This window comes from Elephas maximus, chromosome 15 (genome assembly GCF_024166365.1).
Source record: "Elephas maximus indicus isolate mEleMax1 chromosome 15, mEleMax1 primary haplotype, whole genome shotgun sequence".
NCBI lineage: Eukaryota > Metazoa > Chordata > Mammalia > Proboscidea > Elephantidae > Elephas > Elephas maximus.
The window spans coordinates 39,520,347-39,542,857 of NC_064833.1; the positions used below are offsets into that span (position 1 = coordinate 39,520,347).

At 39.6% G+C, this 22,511-nt stretch overlaps 1 long non-coding RNA gene across 1 annotated transcript in view; it reads left to right on the forward strand.

Moving 5' to 3' along the window:
- The first annotated feature begins 386 nt into the window (after window positions 1-386).
- The window catches only part of LOC126058911 (uncharacterized), a 33,464-nt gene continuing 11,339 nt past the window's right edge, over window positions 387-22,511 (forward strand). Inside the window, exons 1-2 of the long non-coding RNA XR_007513323.1 lie at window positions 387-439; window positions 11,692-11,776. This is a non-coding gene — a long non-coding RNA (uncharacterized LOC126058911). The remainder of the gene's footprint in view (window positions 440-11,691; window positions 11,777-22,511) is intronic.

A 22,511-nucleotide genomic window follows, 5' to 3' on the forward strand; every position in this document is an offset into this window, starting at 1 on the left:
CATTGCCTAGGGGAGCAGAAACCTTAGCCAATAGCTTTTGAATCTTGACTGTTCTCGTGCTTGGAAAGGCCATCCCCAACATGGGAGTAGAAGCAGGGACTTCTTGGTAAGTGACTATCAGTACAGTACTATCAGATCCCATAGATGAGGTCTTCCTAATGTGAGCTGGATGTACCACACTATGTGTGCTTGATAACATTAAACATCCCATTAATCTGATGCCTCTTATCGCATGTTTTTCAGCAATTTCCTGATTACTCTGGCTTCCCGTGTCAATGTCCCTACAGTGAAATTTTGAATGGAAGATACGGGCGCCGTGTATTCTCATCCTCATCATAAGTACATTCGACATTGTAAATAAATTTGTTATTCAGCTTATGATTCGACTCCCGATACAACTTGACTCCAGGGAGAAAATGGACTGTCCATGCCCACTCAGGTATTCCAGTCTATAGCATCCATTATGTTTTGATTTTGTAGTTTAGCTCTCAGAAGTCATTCTTACTTCCTTGTTCTTAGAAGATACCTTCTTTGTAGTACCAAAGTATTGGTGAAAACACTTAGGGGACATGTCTCTCAGTAAATTAATGCATTGGTGTTTTGGTTTTATAGCTATTCTCATACACCGTTAAGGTGAGTGCAATTGACAAAATTAGATTTCTAAGCCTGGAAGGCTGAAGATCACCTGCTGGCCGTAAGAAATTCTCAAAGGTAATGGGAGCCACCTGAGGCCTCCCTGAGTAACAGCCTAATCACCTTCCCAGGAAAAGCACCTTGCCTCTGGATGGACAGAGCATGCCACTCTTCCTTTGTTACATGAATCAGGGACAGAAAATGAGCTTACTGGTCATATGAGATTACTAAGACAAACTAGTAAAAAGTCGAGGGATAGCTGCTCAAAACAGTGTTCATTTTTGCATAGTTGACCTGAAGCTCTTCTTTTTGGAAATAACCATCAGGATCAAATGCCTGTTAAGGCCACTCCTAGATCATCATAATAAATCCCATGTGTAGTCTGCATAGGAAAAAGCCCTGGTGGTTCCACAGTTAAGCGCTTGGTCCTAATCAAAAGGCTGACAATTCAAACCCACCCAGCGACTCTGCAGGAAAGAAGACCTGATGATCTGCTCCCGTAAAGACTACAGCTTAGAAAGCCCTGTGGGGCAGTTCTACTCGGTCACACGGGTTTGCTATGAGTTGAAAATGGACTTGACAGCACCTAACAACAATGGCCCGCATACAAGAGAATGCTGGTCTTTCTATTCTCCATAACAGGAAGTTATGCATTCAGCTGACCAGAAAGTAGTAAAATATTATGATCTAAGTCTAAGTCTAAAGGAGAAGTAGTCAAAACAAATTCCTGTTTTATTCCACTAGGAATTATTAACCTTTCTGCCAAGAGACTGTTCCTGCTCTGATTCTCAAGGTGACTTATGGTATAAACTCTTAGAACACCACTAGTCAAGAGTCATGCAACTTAGCCAATCCAGTTGAGGTCCATAAGGTCACAGCCCAAGGAAAAGTCTATAAGAACCACCATTTTATGTTGACAGATTTCAGGGTAGTAAAAAATACAACAGTGCCTTACGGTGGAATAGTTATGCCTAAGACCCTTCCCCCCATCCCCCCCAGCTCTTCATGTTAAAGACTGGCACAAAAGCTCAAACTTACACTTTATGGAGCAAAAATAGGTCTACCTTTTACATAGAGCCCTGGTGATACAGTGGGTAAGAGCTTGCCTGCTAACCAAAAGATCAGTGGGCAGTTTGAATCCACTGGCCGCTTCTTGGAAACCCTATGGGTCAGTTCTACTCTGACCTATAGGATCACCAGGAGTCTGAATCAACTTGATGGCAATGGTTGTTTTTTTATTTTGTTTTTTCACATGGAACATCTAATAAATTAATAGATCTACAGTCAGGCAGGAGGGAAGTTTTGGCTATTTAAAAAAATTAAACTTCTTATTTTGAGATAACTGTAGATTCATATGAAGTTTTACAAAATAATACAGAGAGGTCCCATGTTCCCTTTAGCAGTTTTCCCCGATGGTAACATGTGGCAAAACCACACTATAAGATCACAACTAGGATATTGACATTGATACAGCTAAGGTATAGAACATTTCCATCACCACAAGGGTTGTCATGTAACTCTTTCATAGTCACACCCGCTTGCCCCTCCACCCTTTCCTTTACCCCTGGCAACCACTAATCTATTCAATTCAATAATTTGGTCATTTTAAGAATGTTGTATAAATGGAATCATATAGTACATTAACATTTTGGGATTAGTGTTTTCCATTCAGCATAATTACCTGGAAATTCATCCAGATCGTTGTGTACATCAATAGTTGGTTCGTTTTATTGCCGAGTAGTATGCCATGGTGTGGATATACCACAGTTAGTTTAACCATTCACCCACTGAAGGACATATGGGTTGTTTCCAGTATTGAACTATTATGAACAAAGCTCCTTTCGGTATTTGTGTACAGGTTTTTGTGTAAACATTGGTTTTCATTTCTCTGGAATTGCACTATTCTGTTCAGTAGTGCAATTGCTGAATTTATGGCAGTTGAATATTTAGTTTTTTAAGAAACTACAAAACTTTCCCAGAGAGTCTGTACCATTTTATGTGCATTTGTAGGCTACTGTAGTGATCCAGTTTCTCCACATTCTTGCTAACATTTGGTATGGTCACCATTTTCTATTAGTCATTCTGATGGGCATATAGTGATATCTCATTGTGGTTTTAATTTGTAGTTCCCTAACGATTAATGGAGCCATGGTGGTGCAGTGGTTAAATGATATGACTGCTAACCAAAAGGTCAGCAGTTCAAATCCACCAGCTACTCCTTGGAAATCCTATGGAGCAGTTCTATTCTGTCCTCTAGGATCACTATGGGTCAGAATCAACTTGATGGCAATGAGTTTGGTTTTTGGTTTTTGTTTTGTAACAGCTAATGGTGCTGAACATCTATTCTAGGTGCAGGAGAGGAGCTTAGAGGATTGATTTGAGATTTTTTCTTGTGTCTAAAGTGTGTGTTAAAAACAAACCAGACAAGGGGGTCCAGATGGCTGACTAGGTAGACACTACCTCAGATCCCTCTTGCAACAAAGACTCAGAAAAACAAGTGAATCGATCACATACATGACAATCTACAAACCCTGAACAACAAACACAGATTTAAAGAGTTGACCTGAGTGACAGAGACAGAACGAACAACTACGGGGAAACAGTGACTGTTTTCGGAGCCTGGAGCCAGCGTCCCAGTCAGGTAACCTTGGCACCGGGCTTAGGGCTGGGCCCAGGGGAGCTGAACACAACATCTTGTGACAGCACAAACACTGGGCGCAGCCCTACCCCCCTGAACTAACCTCGGGAGGGGGCCCAGCCGGTCTGCGGAGACTGTGCGGCAACGCGGCTGGCAGGACGAGAAGTCCCCGGGAGGCAGCGACTGATTTTGGAGCTGGGAGTGCAGCGTCTGAGCAGGGGAACCTTGACGCTGGGCTTTGGATTGGCAGCGGAGGATCTGACCGCGGCTTCAGCAGGCCGGACCCTCGGAGACAATCTCCACACAGCCAGCACACATAGGTGACATGCCCCTCGGGAATCTCAGATAAAATAGTCATCCCAAGCAAGATAAGCAACTTTGGCTATATTCCGGGGTGCTACTCTCTGCTGTTTTTCTGAACCCTCCCCTCCCCTTCCCAGGCGGCTTCATTAACATTGGAATTTCCTGAGCCAGAGGGAGAATGGCTCCGGCTCCGTGGCTTTGCTTTTCCCTTTTTTTTTTTTTTGGTCTTTTCCTAACCCATTCTTCCGGCCTGAGAGAAGCAACCACAAAAATCCCAGGGACCAAAAATCCTTCCCTAATTGGACTAAAAGCACAGAACCAGCTCCAGCCAAGAATATATGATCCAAATCTCGGGCTTCATCCTTACAGGGAACAAGGTGGCTGTTATAAGGCAAAGGCAGTTCTCATAGGGATCTGACTGCATTTTTTTTGGCGGATTTACTGGAAAAACAAGTTTCCCAGGTCTGATATCTCTGCTTATTCAACAGAGCACTAACTGACCTACAACAGGGAACTGAGGGCTGAAGCTCCCCCCAGACCACCTAGCCTCTTGCCTTAGGGGTCTAAGGAGGGTGACACCTACCAATCAGTAGAGGTACTTGCATTGGGGGCCTAAGGTACAGCTGCAGAGCCCTGCCACCAAGGTGCTATAGGAATAGAGACACACCTACCTCACTGACACTTGGGGGAAGCCTGTCAGCATCCTGCCACCCCTGGAGTGTGAACCCCAGCTGCTAATAGAATCTGGTGCACACAACTAACACCACTACTTCTCGAGGTGGATAGGTGTTAGGGTGCAGCACACACTTGATGACCCGAAATCAGATTCTACTCAAGAATAGTGAATAGACTCAGGCATGTATACCTGGCAACAGCCCAAACCAGCTGGTAATAGGTCGTAAGTAAGTCAAGGGCTACAACAAACAAGACAGCACAATCTAGTAGCCCATCCATGTATATTGAAAGAAAACAAAACAAGATAAGACTCAGTGAGCAATTATAGAATAAATCACGGCTCGGAGACAGTAGACGATATCAAACCACATAAAGAAGCAGACCATGACAGCTTCTACAACCCCCCAAACAAAAGAATCAAAATCTTTCCCAAATGAAGATACAATCCTGGAATTATCAGATACAGAATATAAAAAACTAATTTACAGAATGCTTCAAGACATCAGGGATGACCTCAGAAATGAAATAAGGCAAACTGCAGAAAAAGCCAAGGAACACACTGATAAAACAGTTGAAGAACTCAAAAAGATTATTCAAGAACATAGTGGAAAAATTAATAAGTTGCAAGAATCCATAGAGAGACAGCATGCAGAAATCCAAAAGATTAACAATAAAATTACAGAATTACACAATGCAATAGGAAGTCAGAGGAGCAGACTCGAACAATTAGAATGCAGACTGGGAAATCTGGAGGACCAGGGAATTAACACCAACATAGCTGAAAAAAAATCAGATAAAAGAATTAAAAAAAATGAAGAAACCCTAAGAATCATGTGGGACTCTATCAAGAAGGATAACTTGCGTGTGATTGGAGTCCCAGAACAGGGAGGGAGGACAGAAAACACAGAGAAAATAGTTGAAGATCTGCTGACAGAAAACTTCCCTGACATCATGAAAGACGAAAGGATATCTATCCAAGATGCTCATCGAACCCCATTTAAGATTGATCCAAAAAGAAAAACACCAAGACATATTATCATCAAACTTGCCAAAACCAAAGATAAAGAGAAAATTTTAAAAGCAGCCAGGGAGAAAAGAAAGGTCTCCTTTAAGGGAGAATCAATAAGAATAAGTTCAGACTACTCAGCAGAAACCATGCAGGCAAGAAGGCAATGGGATGACATATACAGAGCACTGAAGGAGAAAAACTGCCAGCCAAGGATCATATATCCAGCAAAACTCTCTCTGAAATATGAAGGCGAAATTAAGATATTTACAGATAAACACAAGCTTAGAGAATTTGCAAAAACCAAACCGAAGCTGCAAGAAATACCAAAGGAAATTGGTCAGAAAACCAATAATATCAGATACCAGCACAACACAAGGTCACAGAACAGAACATCCTGATATCAACTCAAATAGGGAAAGCACAAAAACAAATTAAGATTAATTAAAAAAAAAAAAGCTCAAAACAGGGAATCATTGAAGTCAATATGTAAAAGATTACAATAATCAAAAAGAGGGACTAAATACAGGTGGCATAGAACTGCCATATGAAGAGGGATACAAGGCGATATAGGACAATACAAGTTAGGTTTTTACTTAGAAAAATAGGGGTAAATATTAAGGTAACCACAAAGAGGTATAACAACTCCATAACTCAAAATAAAGGCCAAGAAAAACGTAACGACTCAACAAACATAAAGTCAAATACTATGAAAATGAGGATCTCACAATTTACAAAGAAAAACGTCTCAGCACAAAAAAGTAAGTGGAAAAATGAAATTGTCAACAACACACATAAAAAGACATCAAAATGACAACACTAAACACTTACTTATCTATAATTACGCTGAATGTAAATGGACTAAATGCACCAATAAAGAGACAGAGAGTCTCAGACTCGATAAAGAAACACGATCCGTCTATATGCTGCCTACAAGAGACACACCTTAGACTTAGAGACACAAACAAACTAAAACTCAAAGGATGGAAAAAATATATCAAGCAAACAATAAGCAAAAAAGAAGAGGAGTAGCAATGTTAATTTCTGACAAAATAGACTTTAAACTTAAATCCACCACAAAGAATAAAGAAGGACACTACATAATGATAAAAGGGACAATTGATCAGGAAGATATAACCATATTAAATATTTATGCACCCAATGACAGGGCTGCAAGATACATAAATCAAATTTTAACAGAACTGAAAAGTGAGATAGACACCTCCACAATTATAGTAGGAGACTTCAACACACCACTTTTGGAGAAGGACAGGACATCCAGTAAGAAGCTCAATGGAGACACGGAAGACCTAATTACAACAATCAACCAACTTGACCTCAATGACTTATACAGAACTCTCCACGCAACTGCTGCAAAGTATACTTTTTTTTCTAGCGCACATGGAACATTCTCTAGAATAGACCACATATTAGGTCATAAAACAAATCTTTGCAGAATCCAAAACATCGAAATATTACAAAGCATCTTCTCAGACCACAAGGCAATAAAACTAGAAATCAATAACAGAAAAACTAGGGAAAAGAAATCAAATACTTGGAAACTGAACAATACCCTCCCGAAAAAAGACTGGGTTATAGAAGACATCAAGGAGGGAATAAGGAAATTCATAGAATGCAATGAGAATGAAAATACTTCCTATCAAAACCTCTGGGACACAGCAAAAGCATTGCTCAGAGGCCAATTTATATCGATAAATGCACACATACAAAAAGAAGAAAGAGCCAAAATCAGAGAACTGTCCCGACAACTTGAACAAATCGAAAGTGAGCAACAAAAGAATCCATCAGGCACCAGAAGAAAACAAATAATAAAAATTAGAGTTGAACTAAATGAATTAGAGAACAGAAAAACAATTGAAAGAATTAACAAAGCCAAAAGGTGGTTCTTTGAAAATATTAACAAAATTGATAAACCATTGGCTAGACTGACTAAAGAAATACAGGAAAGGAAACAAATAACCTGAATAAGAAACGAGAAGGGCCACGTCACAACAGACCCAACTGAAATTAAAAGAATCATATCAGATTATTACAAAAAATTGTACTCTAACAAATTTGCAAACTTAGAAGAAATGGATGAATTCCTAGAAAAACACTACCTGCCTAAACTAGCACAATCAGAAGTAGAACAACTAAATAGACCCATAACAAAAAAAGAGATTGAAACGGTAATCAAAAAACTCCCAACAAAAAAAAGCCCTGGCCCAGATGGCTATACTGCAGAGTTCTACCAAACTTTCAGAGAAGAGATAACTACTACTAAAGGTATTTCAAAGCATAGAAAATGACGGAATACTACCCAACTCATTCTATGAAGCCACCATCTCCCTGATACCAAAACCAGGTAAAGACATCACAAAATAAGAAAATTACAGACCTATATCCCTCATGAACATGGATGCAAAAATCCTCAACAAAATTCTAGCCAATAGAATTCAACAACATATCAAAAAAATAATTCACCACGATCAAGTGGGATTTATACCAGGGATGCAAGGCTGGTTTAATATCAGAAAAACCATTAATGTAATCCACCACATAAATAAAACAAAAGACAAAAACCACATGATCTTATCAATTGATGCAGAAAAGGCATTTGACAAAGTCCAACACCCATTTATGATAAAAACTCTCACCAAAATAGGAATGGAAGGAAAATTCCTCCACATAATAAAGGGCATCTATGCAAAGCCAACAGCCAACATCACTCTAAATGGAGAGAGCCTGAAAGCATTTCCCTTGAGAACGGGAACCAGACAAGGATGCCCTTTATCACCGCTCTTATTCAACATTGTGCTAGAAGTCCTAGCCAGAGCAATTAGGCCAGACAAAGAAATAAAGGGCATCCGGATTGGCAAAGAGGAAGTAAAATTATCTCTATTTGCAGATGACATGATCTTATACACAGAAAACCCCAAGGAATCCTCCAAAAAACTACTGAAACTAATAGAAGAGTTTGGCAGAGTCTCAGGTTATAAGATAAACATACAAAAATCACTTGGATTCCTCTACATCAACAAAAAGAACACTGAAGAGGAAATAACCAAATCAATACCATTCACAGTAGCCCCCAAGAAGATAAAATACTTAGGAATAAATCTTACCAAGGATGTAAAAGACCTATACAAAGAAAACTACAAAGCTCTACTACAAGAAATTCAAAAGGACTTACTTAAGTGGAAAAACATATCTTGCTCATGGATAGGAAGACTTAACATAGTAAAAATGTCTATTCTACCAAAAGCCATCTATACATACAGTGCACTTCCGATCCAAATTCCAATGTCATTTTTTAAGGTGATAGAGAAACAAATCACCAACTTCATATGGAAGGGAAAGAAGCCTCGGATAAGCAAAGCATTACTGAAAAAGAAGAAGAAAGTGGGAGGCCTCACTCTATCTGATTTCAGAACCTATTATACAGCCACAGTAGTCAAAACAGCCTGGTACTGGTACAACAACAGGCACATAGACCAGTGGAACAGAATTGAGAACCCAGATATAAATCCATCCACATATGAGCAGCTGATATTTGACAAAGGCCCAGTGTCAGTTAATTGGGGAAAAGATAGTCTTTTTAACAAATGGTGCTGGCATAACTGGATATCCATTTGCAAAAAAATGAAATAGGACCCATACCTCACACCATGTACAAAAACTAACTCCAAGTGGATCAAAGACCTAAACATAAAGACTAAAACGATAAAGATCATCGAAGAAAAAATAGGGACAACATTAGGAGCCCTAATACAAGGCATAAACAGAATACAAAACATTACCAAAAATGACAAAGAGAAACCAGATAACTGGGAGCTCCTAAAAATCAAACACCTATGCTCATCTAAAGACTTCACCAAAAGAGTAAAAAGACCACCTACAGACTGGGAAAGAATTTTCAGCTATGACATCTCCGACCAGTGCCTGATCTCTAAAATCTATATGCTTCTGTCAAAACTCAACCACAAAAAGACAAACAACCCAAACAAGAAGTGGGCAAAGAATATGAACACACACTTCACTAAAGAAGATATTCAGGCAGCTAACAGATACATGAGAAAACGCTCTCGATCGTTAGCCATTAGAGACACGATGAGATTCCATCTCACTCCAACAAGGCTGGCATTAATCCAAAAAACACAAAATAATAAATGTTGGAGAGGCTGCAGAGAGACTGGAACTCTTATACACTGCTGGTGGGAATGTAAAATGGTACAACCACTTTGGAAATCTATCTGGTGTTATCTTAAACAGTTAGAAATAGAACTACCATACAACCCAGAAATCCCACTCCTCGGAATATACCCTTGAGAAATAAAAGCCTTCACACAAACAGATATATGCACACCCATGTTTATTGCAGCTCTGTTTACAATAGCAAAAAGCTGGAAGCAACCAAGGTGTCCATCAACGGATGAATGGTTAAATAAATTATGGTATATTCACACAATGGAATACTACGCATCGATAAAGAACAGTGAGGAATCTCTGAAACATTTCATAACATGGAGGAACCTGGAAGGCATTATGCTGAGCGAAATTAGTCAGAGGCAAAAGGATAAATATTGTATAAGACCACTATTATAAGATCTTGAGAAATAGTATAAACTGAGAAGAACACATACTTTTGTGGTTACGAGGGGGGGAGGGAGGGAGGGTGGGAGAGGGTTTTTTACTGATTAATTAGTAGATAAGAACTGCTTTAGGTGAAGGGAAGGACAATACTCAATACGTGGAAAGTCAGCTCAACTGCACTGGACCAAAAGCAAAGAAGTTTCCGGGATAAAATGAATGCTTCGAAGGTCAGCGGAGCAAGGGCGGAGGTTTGGGGACCATGGTTTAAGGGGACTTCTAAGTCAATTGGCAAAATAATTCTATTATGAAAACAATCTGCATCCCACTTTGAAATGTGGCGTCTGGGGTCTTAAATGCTAACAAGCGGCCATCTAAGATGCATCAATTGGTCTCAACCCACCTGGAGCAAAGGAGAATGAAGAACACCAAGGTCACACGATAACTAAGAGCCCAAGAGACAGAAAGGGCCACATGAACCAGAGACCTACATCATCCTGAGACCAGAAGAACTAGTGCCCGGCCACAATCGATGACTGCCCTGACAGGGAGCACAACAGAGAACCCCTGAGGGAGCAGGAGATCAGTGGGATGCAGACCCCAAATTCTCATAAAAAGACTATACTTAGTGGTCTGACTGAGACTAGAGGAATGGTCATGGTCCCCAAACCTTCTGTTGGCACAGGAGAGGAACTATTCCCGAAGACAACTCATCAGACATGAAAGGGACTGGACAGTGGGTAGGAGAGAGATGCTGATGAAGAGTGAGCTAATTATATCAGGTGGACACTTGAGACTGTGTTGGCCTCTCCTGTCTGGAGGTGGGATGGGAGGATAGAGAGAGTTGGAAGCTGGCATAATTGTCATGAAAGGAGAGACTGGAAGGGCTGACTCATTACGGGGAGAGCAAGTGGGACTATGGAGTAAGGTGTATACAGACTTATATGTGACAGTCTGACTTGATCTGTAAACGTTCACTTGAACCTCAATAAAACTTAATAATAATAATAAAAAAAAAAACCCATTGCCATTAAATAGATTGTGACTCATAGTGACTGTATAGGACAGAGTAGAACTGCCCCATAGTGTTTCCAAGCAGCATCTGGTGGGTCTGAATCGCTGGCTTTTTGATTAGCAGTGAAGCTTTTAGCCACTGTGCCACCAGGGCTCCATGTATGTGTTAGTGCTGTAAATTTCCCTCTCAACACTGCGTTAGCTGCATCCCACAAAGTTTGATGTATTACCTTTTTTCAATCAACTTGTTGTATTTTTTTATTTCCCTTGAGCCGTCCTCTCTGACTCATAGATTATTTAGAAGTGTGTTGTTTAGTTTTCAAGTGTTTGAAGATTTTCCGGTTATCTTTCTCTTAATGATTTCTAATTTGATTCAGTTGTGGTCAGAGAACACATTCTGTATAATTCAAATTATTTTACATTTTTGAGGTTTGTTTTATGACTCAGGATGTGCTCTATCTTGGTATATGTCCCGTGGGTACTTGAATTTTGAGTCTACTGTTATTACTGTGGCTCCCCATGTACTGTCAACTGAACTGGTGAAGGGGTGAGTGGCTTGTTACCTCTCAGTAGGATAAAATTTCCAGCCTCCTATTCTGTCTTCTTTCACACCACCCCGGCAGGAGCTTGAGGTGCCTTGTTACAACCTGCCAAGAGCGGAAATCTATGCTCCTCCACTCAAAATTGCTGGTGTTGGTGGGGGTGGGGCCAAGTATTTTCTGTAGTAATTGGCTACAGTAGGACAGTTTTCAACTAAAAGTTTTTTGTCCTGCTAGGCTGTTCCTTTGGCTAGAGAGACCACACTTTTATTGGGGCTTTATTTTTTTTTCAGAGCATGGTGGCATTCCCAGGTTCCTGACTTCTTCAGGTTCAAGTCTGACATCTATGAGGCAAAAGAAAACCCAGGGAAGTCACCGGTATGTTGTCCCTTGGGTTCCAAGGTCTTTCACTGGTCTGTCTTCTTCTCTGCACTTCTCAGAGTCCTTTTATGTTGTTTTATACATAACATCCAGAGTTTTTAGTTGTACTTGAAAAGAATAGGGAAAAGTATATCTATTCCATCTTCCTGGGAGCACAAATCCTGAGTTTGTCTTTTCAAAAAATGTACAAAACCCAATATCTGGGACAAACCAGAAAGAACCATACCCATGGGATTTATGAAGATGACCAGGTTAATAATCATCTAAGCTGACTGTTCAGGGTAGTCCTCCAAGTAACTTTGGGGCCAGGAATCTCCTCTAGGTGTGTATTAAGCTTGAAGTTTTTGATAGCTACTTAAAAGGAGGGACAACTACCAGGCTTCAATCAGAGAAGAAGACTTGAGTAGGTGACCTTGTTTTTTAAATCAGGGAAATGGGAGTTGCTCAAGTCTCACACAGGAGCTTTGTTCCACAACCTCAGTCACCAAGTTTACATCTTAGCTAAGTGTGTACCAAATTCTACCCTCATTACTCTCTGTGACAGCCAGATTCATGGCTTCCCACTGGGATTTACAGTTCCCACTTTTTTTTTTAGGTAATGAGAAATTTTTAAAAAGAAATTCCTTTTTAAAAAAAATTACTGTACTTTAGATGAAGGTTTAGAGAACAAACTAGCTTCTCATTAAACAATTAGTACATATTGTTTTGTGACATTGGTTACCAACCCCACATGTCCACACTCTCCCATTTTCAACCTTGGGTTTCCTATTACCAGCTTTCTTGACCCCTCCTGCCTCCTAGTCCTTGCCCTTGGGCTGGTGTGTCCCTTTAGTCTCATTTTGTTTTATAGGCCTGTCTAATCTTTGGCTGAAGGGTGAACCTCAGGAGTGACTTCATTACTGACCTAAAAGGGTGTCCAGGGGCCATATTCTCAGGGTTTCTCCAGTCTCTGTCAGACCAGTAAGTCTGGTCTTTTTGTGTGTGTGTGTGAGTTAGAATTTTGTTCTACATTTTTCTCCAGCTCTGTTTGGGGCCCTCTATTGTGATCCTTGTCAGAGCAGTCAATGGTGGTAGCCGGGCACTATCTAGTTGTGCTGGACCCAGTCTGATGAAGGCTGTAGTACTTGTAGTCCATCAGTCATTTGGGCTAATCTTTCCCTTGTGTCTTTGGTTTTCTTCATTCTTCTTTGCTCCAGATGGAGTGAGACCAGTGGAGTATTTTAGACAGCTGCTCAGAAGTTTTAAGACTACGGACACTATTCATCAAAGTAGAATGTAGAACATTTTCTTTGTAAACTATGTTATGCCAGTTGAGCTAGATGTTCCCCGAGTAGGTAATGAGAAATTTATAATAAGCTTCAAGTTTGACAATATTTTAGCCACATGTATAGCCTCAATCTTTGTCAAAGCAGAGTTTTGAAGAGTATCAGGTTCACCAAGATGCTTTGCAGGTAAAACTGATTTTTCATAATCAACAATTCTTTGGTAAGCGATCAGAGAAGAACTTGCCTCTTAAAGGAAGAGCTTTAAATAGATCTCAGCTACTAATAGGTCACCAATTGCGTTGAAAGTCCTTGGGTCTAATCTCTCCATTCCAGTCACATGAGCATTCAGAGTCTGCATTAGAAACAGAAAATATCACTTTCTGCCTGGTCCAGAATATTAATTCTAAACATAGGAATACCTTATCTGTTAGTATTAGTTTCAGCTGCAAGTGATAGAAAAATCACAGTAAAAGTGGCTGAAACAAATAATAGCTTATTTCTTTCTCATATAAATGTCTGGGAGGATTTACAGGAACTAACTAGAATAAGCAAATGTATAGAGACCAAAATTTATTAGTGGTTGCCAGGGCCTGGAGGGAGGGGGAAAGAGAGAGTCATTGCTTAAGGGGCACTGAGCTTCTGTTAAGGGTGTTGGGAAACACTGGCGATGGATAATGGTGACCATTGTACAACACGAAGAACATAATTAATGTTACTAAATTGTACACGTAAAAAATATTGAAATGGCAAATGTTTTGTTATATATACCTTACCACAATAATAATAAAAAAAAATTCTGATGATTCTGTCCAATCCTCAACAACAACAACAACAAAAATGTCTGAAAGGGGAGTCCAGAACTGCTATGTCACCTCTACACTTTGCAGGACCCAGACTCCTTTTACCTTCTTCTTCCATCTTCAATCTATATTTTTACCTCTTGATTCAAGAGAAGTACGACGCATTCCTTTCTTTTAGTGACACTTCATAGAAATCATAAATAACCTTTTCTACTGTCCTAAACTAAGTCACAACTGGACCAATAAGCAACATCATAGTAAATGGAGAAAAGATTGAACTTGTCAAGGATTTCATTTTTCTTGGATCCACAACCAATACCCATGGAAGCAGCAGTCAAGAAATCAAATGATGCATTGCATTGGGCAAATCTGCTCCAAAAGACCTCTTTAAAGTGTCAAAAAGCGAAGATGTCACCTTGAAGACTAAGGTTTGCCTGACCAAAGCCATGGTGTTTTCAATTGCCTCATATGCATGGGAAGCTGGACAATGAATAAGGAAGACTGAAAAAGAATTGATGCCTTTGAGTTATGGTGTTGCCAAAGAATATTGAATATACCACAGGTTGCCAAAAGAACAAACAAATGTGTCTTGGAAGAAGTACAGCCAGAATGCTCCTTAGAAGCAAGGACGGTGAGACTATGTCTCACAAACTTCGGACATGTTATCAGAAGGGATCAGTCCCTGGAAAAGGACATTATGCTTGGTAAAGTAGAAGGTCAGCGAAAAAGAGGAAGACCCTCAAAGAGATGGATTGACACAGTGACCTCAACAATGGGCTCATACATAGCAACAATTGTGAGGATGGCGAAGGACTGGCCAGCATTTTGTCCTGTTGTGCATAGGGTCGCTATGAATTGAAACCAACTCGGTGGTTCCTGACAACAACAACAAAGAGAACATAAGTTTAGTCATACTGTATGTCTTAGTCTCTTAATGCTGCTATAACAGAAGTATCATAAACAGGTGGTTTTAAAGAACAAAATATTTATTTTCTCACAGTTCAGAAAGCTAGAAATCTGAATTTAGGGCCCCAACTTTAGGGGAAGTTTCTCTCTTTTTGCTCTGGGGGAAAATCCTCGTTTCAGCTTCAGTGTTCCTTGGAAGTCTCCATGTGACATCTATTTTTTGCCCATTTATGCTTGCTTCTCTCCATATCTTTTTATCTCTCAGAAGTCAATAGGTTTAGGACACACCCTACACTGGCATGACCTCATTAAAGTAACAAAGAAAATCTTATTTCCAAACAGGATTACATCCACAGGAATAAGGGTTAGGATTCCAACACATATTTTGGGGGGACACAATTCAATCCGTAACCAAGAAGATCTTTGAATAATTGAAAAGTGATACCCTTCCTCTTTGGCATGGAAAAGCATTAAAATACAAACATTTCTCTATACTCTTCTAGGTGTTTTTCATTATTTGCATGCTTGACCAATGCCAAGAAGAAGAAGAAAAAAAAAAATTCCTGAGTCCATTTTTGAAAACACAAACAGTACCAACTTCTTCAAAACTGTGAAAAGTCTCCACCAAGCAAACTTTGATGGAAAGAAAACTCCCAGCTCAAGTCATAAAGGGCACTGTGGCCGTCTGGAAGCACTGACTTTGGTCATGCTGAATCAGGTAAATCTTTCAGTTCAAGGTCCTGTACTCACTTAACATGGTTCTGCTGAAGAAAAGAAAAACCTACAAACTCTTTTGGCCAAGCCCATATACTTGGAAGAATAAATTGGAGGGATAAAACGTCAAACTTTCTATCACTGAAGAAATTATTTCCCCAGGCTAGAACTGACAGTGATAGAAAAGATTTCTCGATTACTCTGTAGAGACCTGAAAACTCTCAGAATATTTTTAAGTGTTACTTCTGCTTAAATGGAAACCCTGGTGGCATAATGGTTAAGAGCTATGGCTGCTAACCAAAATGTTGGCAGTTCAAATCCACCAGGCGCTCCTTGGAAACTGTATGGGGCAGTTCTACTCTGTCCTATAGGTCACTATGAGTCCATAACCGACTCAGAGGCAGTGGGTTTGGTTTTTTCTGCTTAAACAATCTTCAAATGGAAAGTGAATCTGTGATCCTTTACTTGTTGACATAGATGGCAGTAATGAGGCAGACCTTGCCAAAGATGACTTCATTGACTTGTGAACAAAGGAAATGAAGTAACACGAATTCAACTTGAAGAGTTATACAGAATCCTAGTATTCTTAAGCCAAGCTCATCCTTAACTGGCCACGGGATTCCATTTGCTACCACAGACCTTTGTGAGTCAGGGTTTTAATGCTCATTATCATCGAGGCAACAGTAAAAATCAATTGTATGACAATGTAATGGCTATCTTTTCTTTAAAAAAAAAAATCACACAAATTCTTATTAAACCAAAGGAGCAGCATCTAAATTACTTTGAACAGAATTCAAACTATGTGCATACACTTATTTATTTTCTTTTTTCAAGAAGTGGCCATTAGTTTTTGCTGGAAAAAAACAAATTAGAAAAGCATACTTTTTTTCATACTTCCCTAAGAGAAGAAAAAGCATTTCCATGGCAATAAAATTAATTTTACGCAAAGTTTTGTTTATGTGTGTTTTTCTGGGAGTGAATTCCTTAGCTTTCATTAGATTCTCAGAGTGGTCCATGAATGGAGCTTCCTACAATTTTGAGCTGGCTCCCCAGAAAACTAGATATGACTTGTCTTAACATTTATATTTCCCCTGCCAAGGGCATGCTATTTGCTTGGACTTGGGAGCTCTTGGGCATGATATTTATTCTGTATTTATTCCACAAGCCCCATGGCAGAGTTCATCATTCTGGGAACCTGAGGACTAAGCCTGGTAGTGAGTCTGATCACCCTCATCTGAAGCTACTAGAGCAGAGGAGGATTGCTCCCTTGTAGACCCCACTCTTAAAGACAGATGTAGTCATCTAAATGGAAAAATCTTCAACTTCTTTATGAATGACAGCATGTGAAGGTAAATCAGGGACAGGGGCTGGGGAATGGTTTACCCATAGCTAGCATTATAGATTTTTATCATTGTTAGTCCCTGTGACAAAAATTGTTTTTTTCCCCAAAATGAGACAAAGTCTCACCATCCTCACTTTTGAGAAGCATTCTGGCTGTACTTCTTCCAAGACAAATTTGTTCATTCTTTTGGCAGTTCATGATATATTCAATATTCTTCACCAACACCATAATTTGAATGTATCAATTCTTCTTTGGTCTTCCTTATTCACTGTCCAGTTTTTGCATGCATATGAGGTAATTAAAAATATCATGGTTTGGGTCAGGAGTACCGTAGTCCTCAAAGTGACATCCCAAATGTTCTTAAGTCTTGGCTTACTTAAATTTAATTGTGAGCTTTCTGTTAATTTTCCATTCACGTGAGCAGCTGTATGGTAGGCATAATCATGCATTTTATTCATATTGACTCTGATTTATTGGAAATAATTTTATAACCACGATAAGCTACTCCTGGCCAATCTCTTCACTGTCAGTGAAATAGACTTTGATGTTTTCTGTGGTTAGCTCACCTAAGTCAATAGTTGTTTTATCATTGCACCATTAGTTGTGTTATAAAATAATATTGAATAAGCTGAGGAAAATGATCTTATTTATGACATCGTGCAACAATGCTCTCCTTATCATTCCAATGATTGTGAATTTGTATAGAGATCAACTCCTAAACTCTAAAAAGTTGCTTTTATACACAGACAAAATAGGCTCTTAAAAGCAAATGTTGTTTGCTAAGAAAAAAATGAATACTTTCACCTATGAATTTCAGATATTTTATATTCTTTTCAGGTTGCCTCAAATGAGCAGAAGATAATCTATTAGCAATGGTTTTGCCACACAATTCAGTATTCATTCTCAAGTTGCCATATTCTCAAATGTATTTCAACTTTTATATGCTTTCAGAAAATTTTCAGCACTTTATAAAAATTTCCAAGATATTTTCTATCAGAATTCTTCATGACTTATTTTTTGAATACGAAAATACAGCAAGCGTACCCATCCACATCTGTTGCCATCCAGTTGATTTCGACTCATAGCCACCCTAGAGGACAGAGTAGGACCACCCCCAGGCTTTCCAAGGAGTGGCTGGTGGATTTGAACTGCCGACCTTTTTGTTAGCAGCCAAGCTCTTAGCCACTGCGCCACCAGGGCTCTACAAGAAGCATAAGCAACAGAATATTACAGTCTTTGTAATAACACATTCCAATGATTAAAACAAAGTTTCCTTAAAGCTTTGCCATTTATCTGAGGTTTTTTTTTCTAATCTAAAAGTAAATTTCTTTTGATGCCGACTAGCTATTATTTCATGAATTTCAACCTATATACAAGATCCCGAGTGGAAGCTGAATTGCTCTCTGACCAATACGCGAACTCTGGTTAATTATTGGTGGTGATAAAGTCATCCATTGCTTGCTACCATCACTGACATGATTCCTCAATTTACAGCGAAAGATAAGCATATTTCATAAAAAAAATTATAACAGACTTTTGTTTTGACAATGTTTAAAAATAATTGCAGCTCCAAAGAAAACAACTCACACAAGCACACACTGATCGTGGTCGAGATATCAGACTGCCAAAGGAGAACCAAAGGAGCCCTGGGGATGCAATGGCTAGAGTATCCAGTTTCTCATCCTAAATCGGCCTTTGGAATTCACTAGCCTCTCTTAGGGAGAAAGATGTGGCAGTCTGCTTCTGTAAAGATTACCTCTGGGGTAATCTACAGAAACTCTATGCAACAGTTCTATTCTGTCCTGTAGTGTCACCATGAGTCGAATTGTCTCGACAGCAACAGGTTTGGTAAAGGAGAACAAAGGCGCCCTGGCGGCTTGGCTGCTAGCTGAAAGGTTGGCGTTTGAACCCACCCAGCAGCTCTGCAGGAGAAAGACCTGGCAATCTGCTTCCATAAAGATTACAGCCAAGAAAACCCTATGGGGCAGTTCTACTCTATCACACGGGGTCACTATGAGTCAGAATTGACTCAACAGCATCCAACAACAACAAAGAAGGAGAAAAGAACAACAACAAAAGATGTGTGTACCAAGCCTTGCAAAACTGTGCATTTTTGGCAGGAACGCGTAAGTCTAGGTTGGGTAGACCAACAAAACATCAACCACCATTACATGTGAGATGCTCAGTTGTTTTTATTTTTTGTCTGCATGAAAAAAATTGGATAATTTTGTATTATCACAAGACAAGTAGAACCATGCCTTACCTTTTATAATTTATATAGTTCATATGAGAGGTAAAATTATTTTTCCCTCTGGAATGTTGGGAAGGCCCATGCCAGCCCCCTCCCCGAAATCTCCATCACTACCTCATCCTCTCCCAACCTTGACGTTGTATTTCTGTAGTTCTTCCAGAAACCAAATAATACCTGCTTAGGCATAAGCCTGGCTTTTAGTGGATGCTGTCTTTTATAAAATCTTAACTACTTTATTACTCCAGAGTTGAGAATGCAGGATGATGGCCTTCTCCTTTGAGGCGATTAATCAGTAAGATTTTAAAGTATGTTTTCAAGTGCATTTGACAATGATTTCAGGGAAGAAATGACAAGATTACGAAAGAAGCTAGGAAAAAAAGAAACAAAACCTAGTAGCAAAATATCAAGTGCCATTGGATTTGCCACAGATCTGTAATTTAAGTGGCAGGAATATCACAGGGGTCCAGAGAATGGTTTCAGAAGCAACTGAAGTACTCTAGGCAGAGTTAAGAACTTTGAAAGATGTGCTTGAGATAGTGCACACCGTTTCACATGCAAATCAGGAGCTCAAAGCCAATTAAATTGATAGTGTGTTACAGCTTATACAAACACTGAGGAGAGGTGAAAATGTGACCAGTGGAAGCAGCAACCGTTGTTTTAATGACCTCTTTATAAAATGTGCACATAGGTACGGACTAGAGCATGGTGATGTCCACTGGGACATATGTTCCCAGGTTCTGAGCAAGAGCTTCATGCCCAGTGGGGTACTCCTTAACTCGTAAATTCTCAAGGACCCTTTGGGCTTGGGCAACCACTTCTTGCAGAAAGTTTGTGCCATGAATCCAAGCAACAGCTAAGTACAGAGTAACCAAAATGAGAAGCAATATCTCAAATATAGACTGGGGATTCGTGCTGGAAAATGAAGACTAATAAAACAACATTAAAGAAAAAAGAAACTAAAATGTAAAAGAAGGAAGGTATTCTGAAAAATATAATTAAAAGTAATAAAATATATAGTTAAAATACCATTTTTAATGTATTTTCAACGTTTATTGCTTGTTATGGTTGTTTTGTTTGTTGCTATGGTGTTTAAAAACATTACATTCAAATCATAAACATGTTTTCACTTTAAAAGCACACCCCATGAAGTCAGGATAGCGGTCACCCTTGAGGGTGGCAGTGACTACAATGGAACAAAAAGTATCTTCTGGAGGATTGGTTATGTTTCTTCCCCTGGGACTGGCTGCATGGGTGTGTTCCAATGGTGTGGTAGAATCAGAGGGAGGTAGCACTGAAAGCTGATGGTTTTCATTTTCAGGAATTTCGTGAGCCAGTTACTAAACACAGTCATCATTAAAAATTAAATTATATAAACTTATAATCAAACAAATTATACTAAAAGCAAAGGTACTCAAGACTTCGTAATTATTTTACTATTATCTATACTCTTTATTCCAACTTGATGGCAATGAGTTTTTTAATACTCTTTCTGTATACTGTATCTGTATAATGGAAATCCACCACCCATCTGCCAGTTTGTTGTACTGTGATGGTTTGCATGTTGCTATGATGCTGGAAGTTATGCCACCCGTATTTCAAATACCAGCAGGGTGACCAATAATGGATAGGCTTCAGTGGAGCTTCCAGACTAAGACGGACTATAAAGAAGGGCCTGGTGATTTACTTCCAAAAAAAAAAAAAAATTAGCCAGTGAAAACCCTATGGACAGCAGCAGAACATTGTCTGGTATGTGCTGGAAGATGAACCCCCTAGTTGGAAGGTACTCAAAATATGACTGGGGACAGAGTGGCTACAACAATGGGGTCAAACATATCTACTATTGTGAGGATGGCACAGGACCAGGCAATGTTTCTTTCTGTTATATATTAGGTCACTATGAGTTGGAACTGACTCTGTGGCACCTAACAAGGATGTAATGGAAATGCATGTCTTGTTATAACGCATCTCTTCCCAGCTCTGCACTTAGCAATGTCATGTTACCCATTGACATTTTGAGTCAAAATAGCTTGAAATAGGTCTCCAGGAGTCAACTCTTCGGCAATGGGTTTGGGTTTTGGGTTTTGGGGGGTGTTTGCACCAAAGAAAATTGACAAATGCTGCAAGTCAGGGCTTGATTTATTGTTTTGTTGATGGTCTAGACTTAAGAAAGTGATGAAGAAAATGTTCATAATGCAGATTAAATGTAAAAATGTATCCATAGCCATTACATTGTAAGGAGCAAAAAAAAGGGAAACTTTTTCCAGCATTTGAAAGCTATTATCCCAACCACAAAGAAGTAAGCTGCTTTCTAATATAATTATATATTTCTGTTCCTACAACTTGGGTTGTTCAGTTGTTTGTTCCCAAACCGCTTTTGTCAATTATACTTGTTATTTTAAATATTAAATTGAACCAAATATTTTATAAATTGGTAAAATATGAGCATGAAGGAAAAAAAAAATTTTTTTTTTTGAAAGGCACTATTAATTCTGTTTATAGTAGAGAGAATTTTAAAGATGTCCTCCGAGATTCTCGTGCCCTGCTTATTCAAACAATAATCTCGATACTGCTGTGAAGGGACTTCACAGGTGGAATTAAGGTTATTAATCAGCTGACAACATGGAGGGATTAGCCTGGATTATATGAGTAGGTCTAATGTAATGACATGAGCCCTTGAAAGGAGAAGAGTAATTAAGATAGGGAACAGAGGGCCCCCCAAATCTGTAAACAAAGTACAGGAAATGGGCAAGAGCGCAGAAACAAAGCCATTCCCCAGGACAATGGGGCAAGGTATCAGAAAATAGCCTGCAAACTTCTTTAAAGCTGTCTTTCAGAAGCAGCTGGAGAAAACCAGCACCAGGGACATGTGCAGAACATCCCCCTGTGACTGCTGTGTGACCTTCCACCGGGGACAGTGAGGGGCTGCAGTGGCAGCCAGGGATTTGAACCGGGGGAGCAAGAGACTGCACAGCCACGACACCCCATAATAAGTCCTGCTATGAATCCCAGAGGCCTCTGGGACAGGAGCCATCTTAGAAAGCTGCTGCATGCACACCGTAGTTAACATATCACCACCTGTGCCTATGAATAAACATGAATCTTTTCCCACCCAAGAACCTTTAAAAACCCAGGCCAGTCTTTTGTTCTGTGAGATGGGGATAAGCTTTGCTCTAGGCCCTCCTTGTCTTCGCTTGCAAACCTCTTTAATAAAGCTTTGCTTGTGTGGAAAACTCTACGTGCCTCACCTGCTCATTCTTGACCAGTGAGGCAAGAACCTTATTCGGTTCTGGTAACGTAAGGAAGAAGAATCAGTCAGAGAGCTGAGCAGAAGAGGAAGACAAGAAGAATGGGGCAGAAGGGGAGTCAGAGGTACTCAAAGCATGAGAGGACTCAACCTACCGTTGCTGGCTCTGAAGACGGAGAAAAAATACCAAGAGCCAGGGGATCCAGGCAG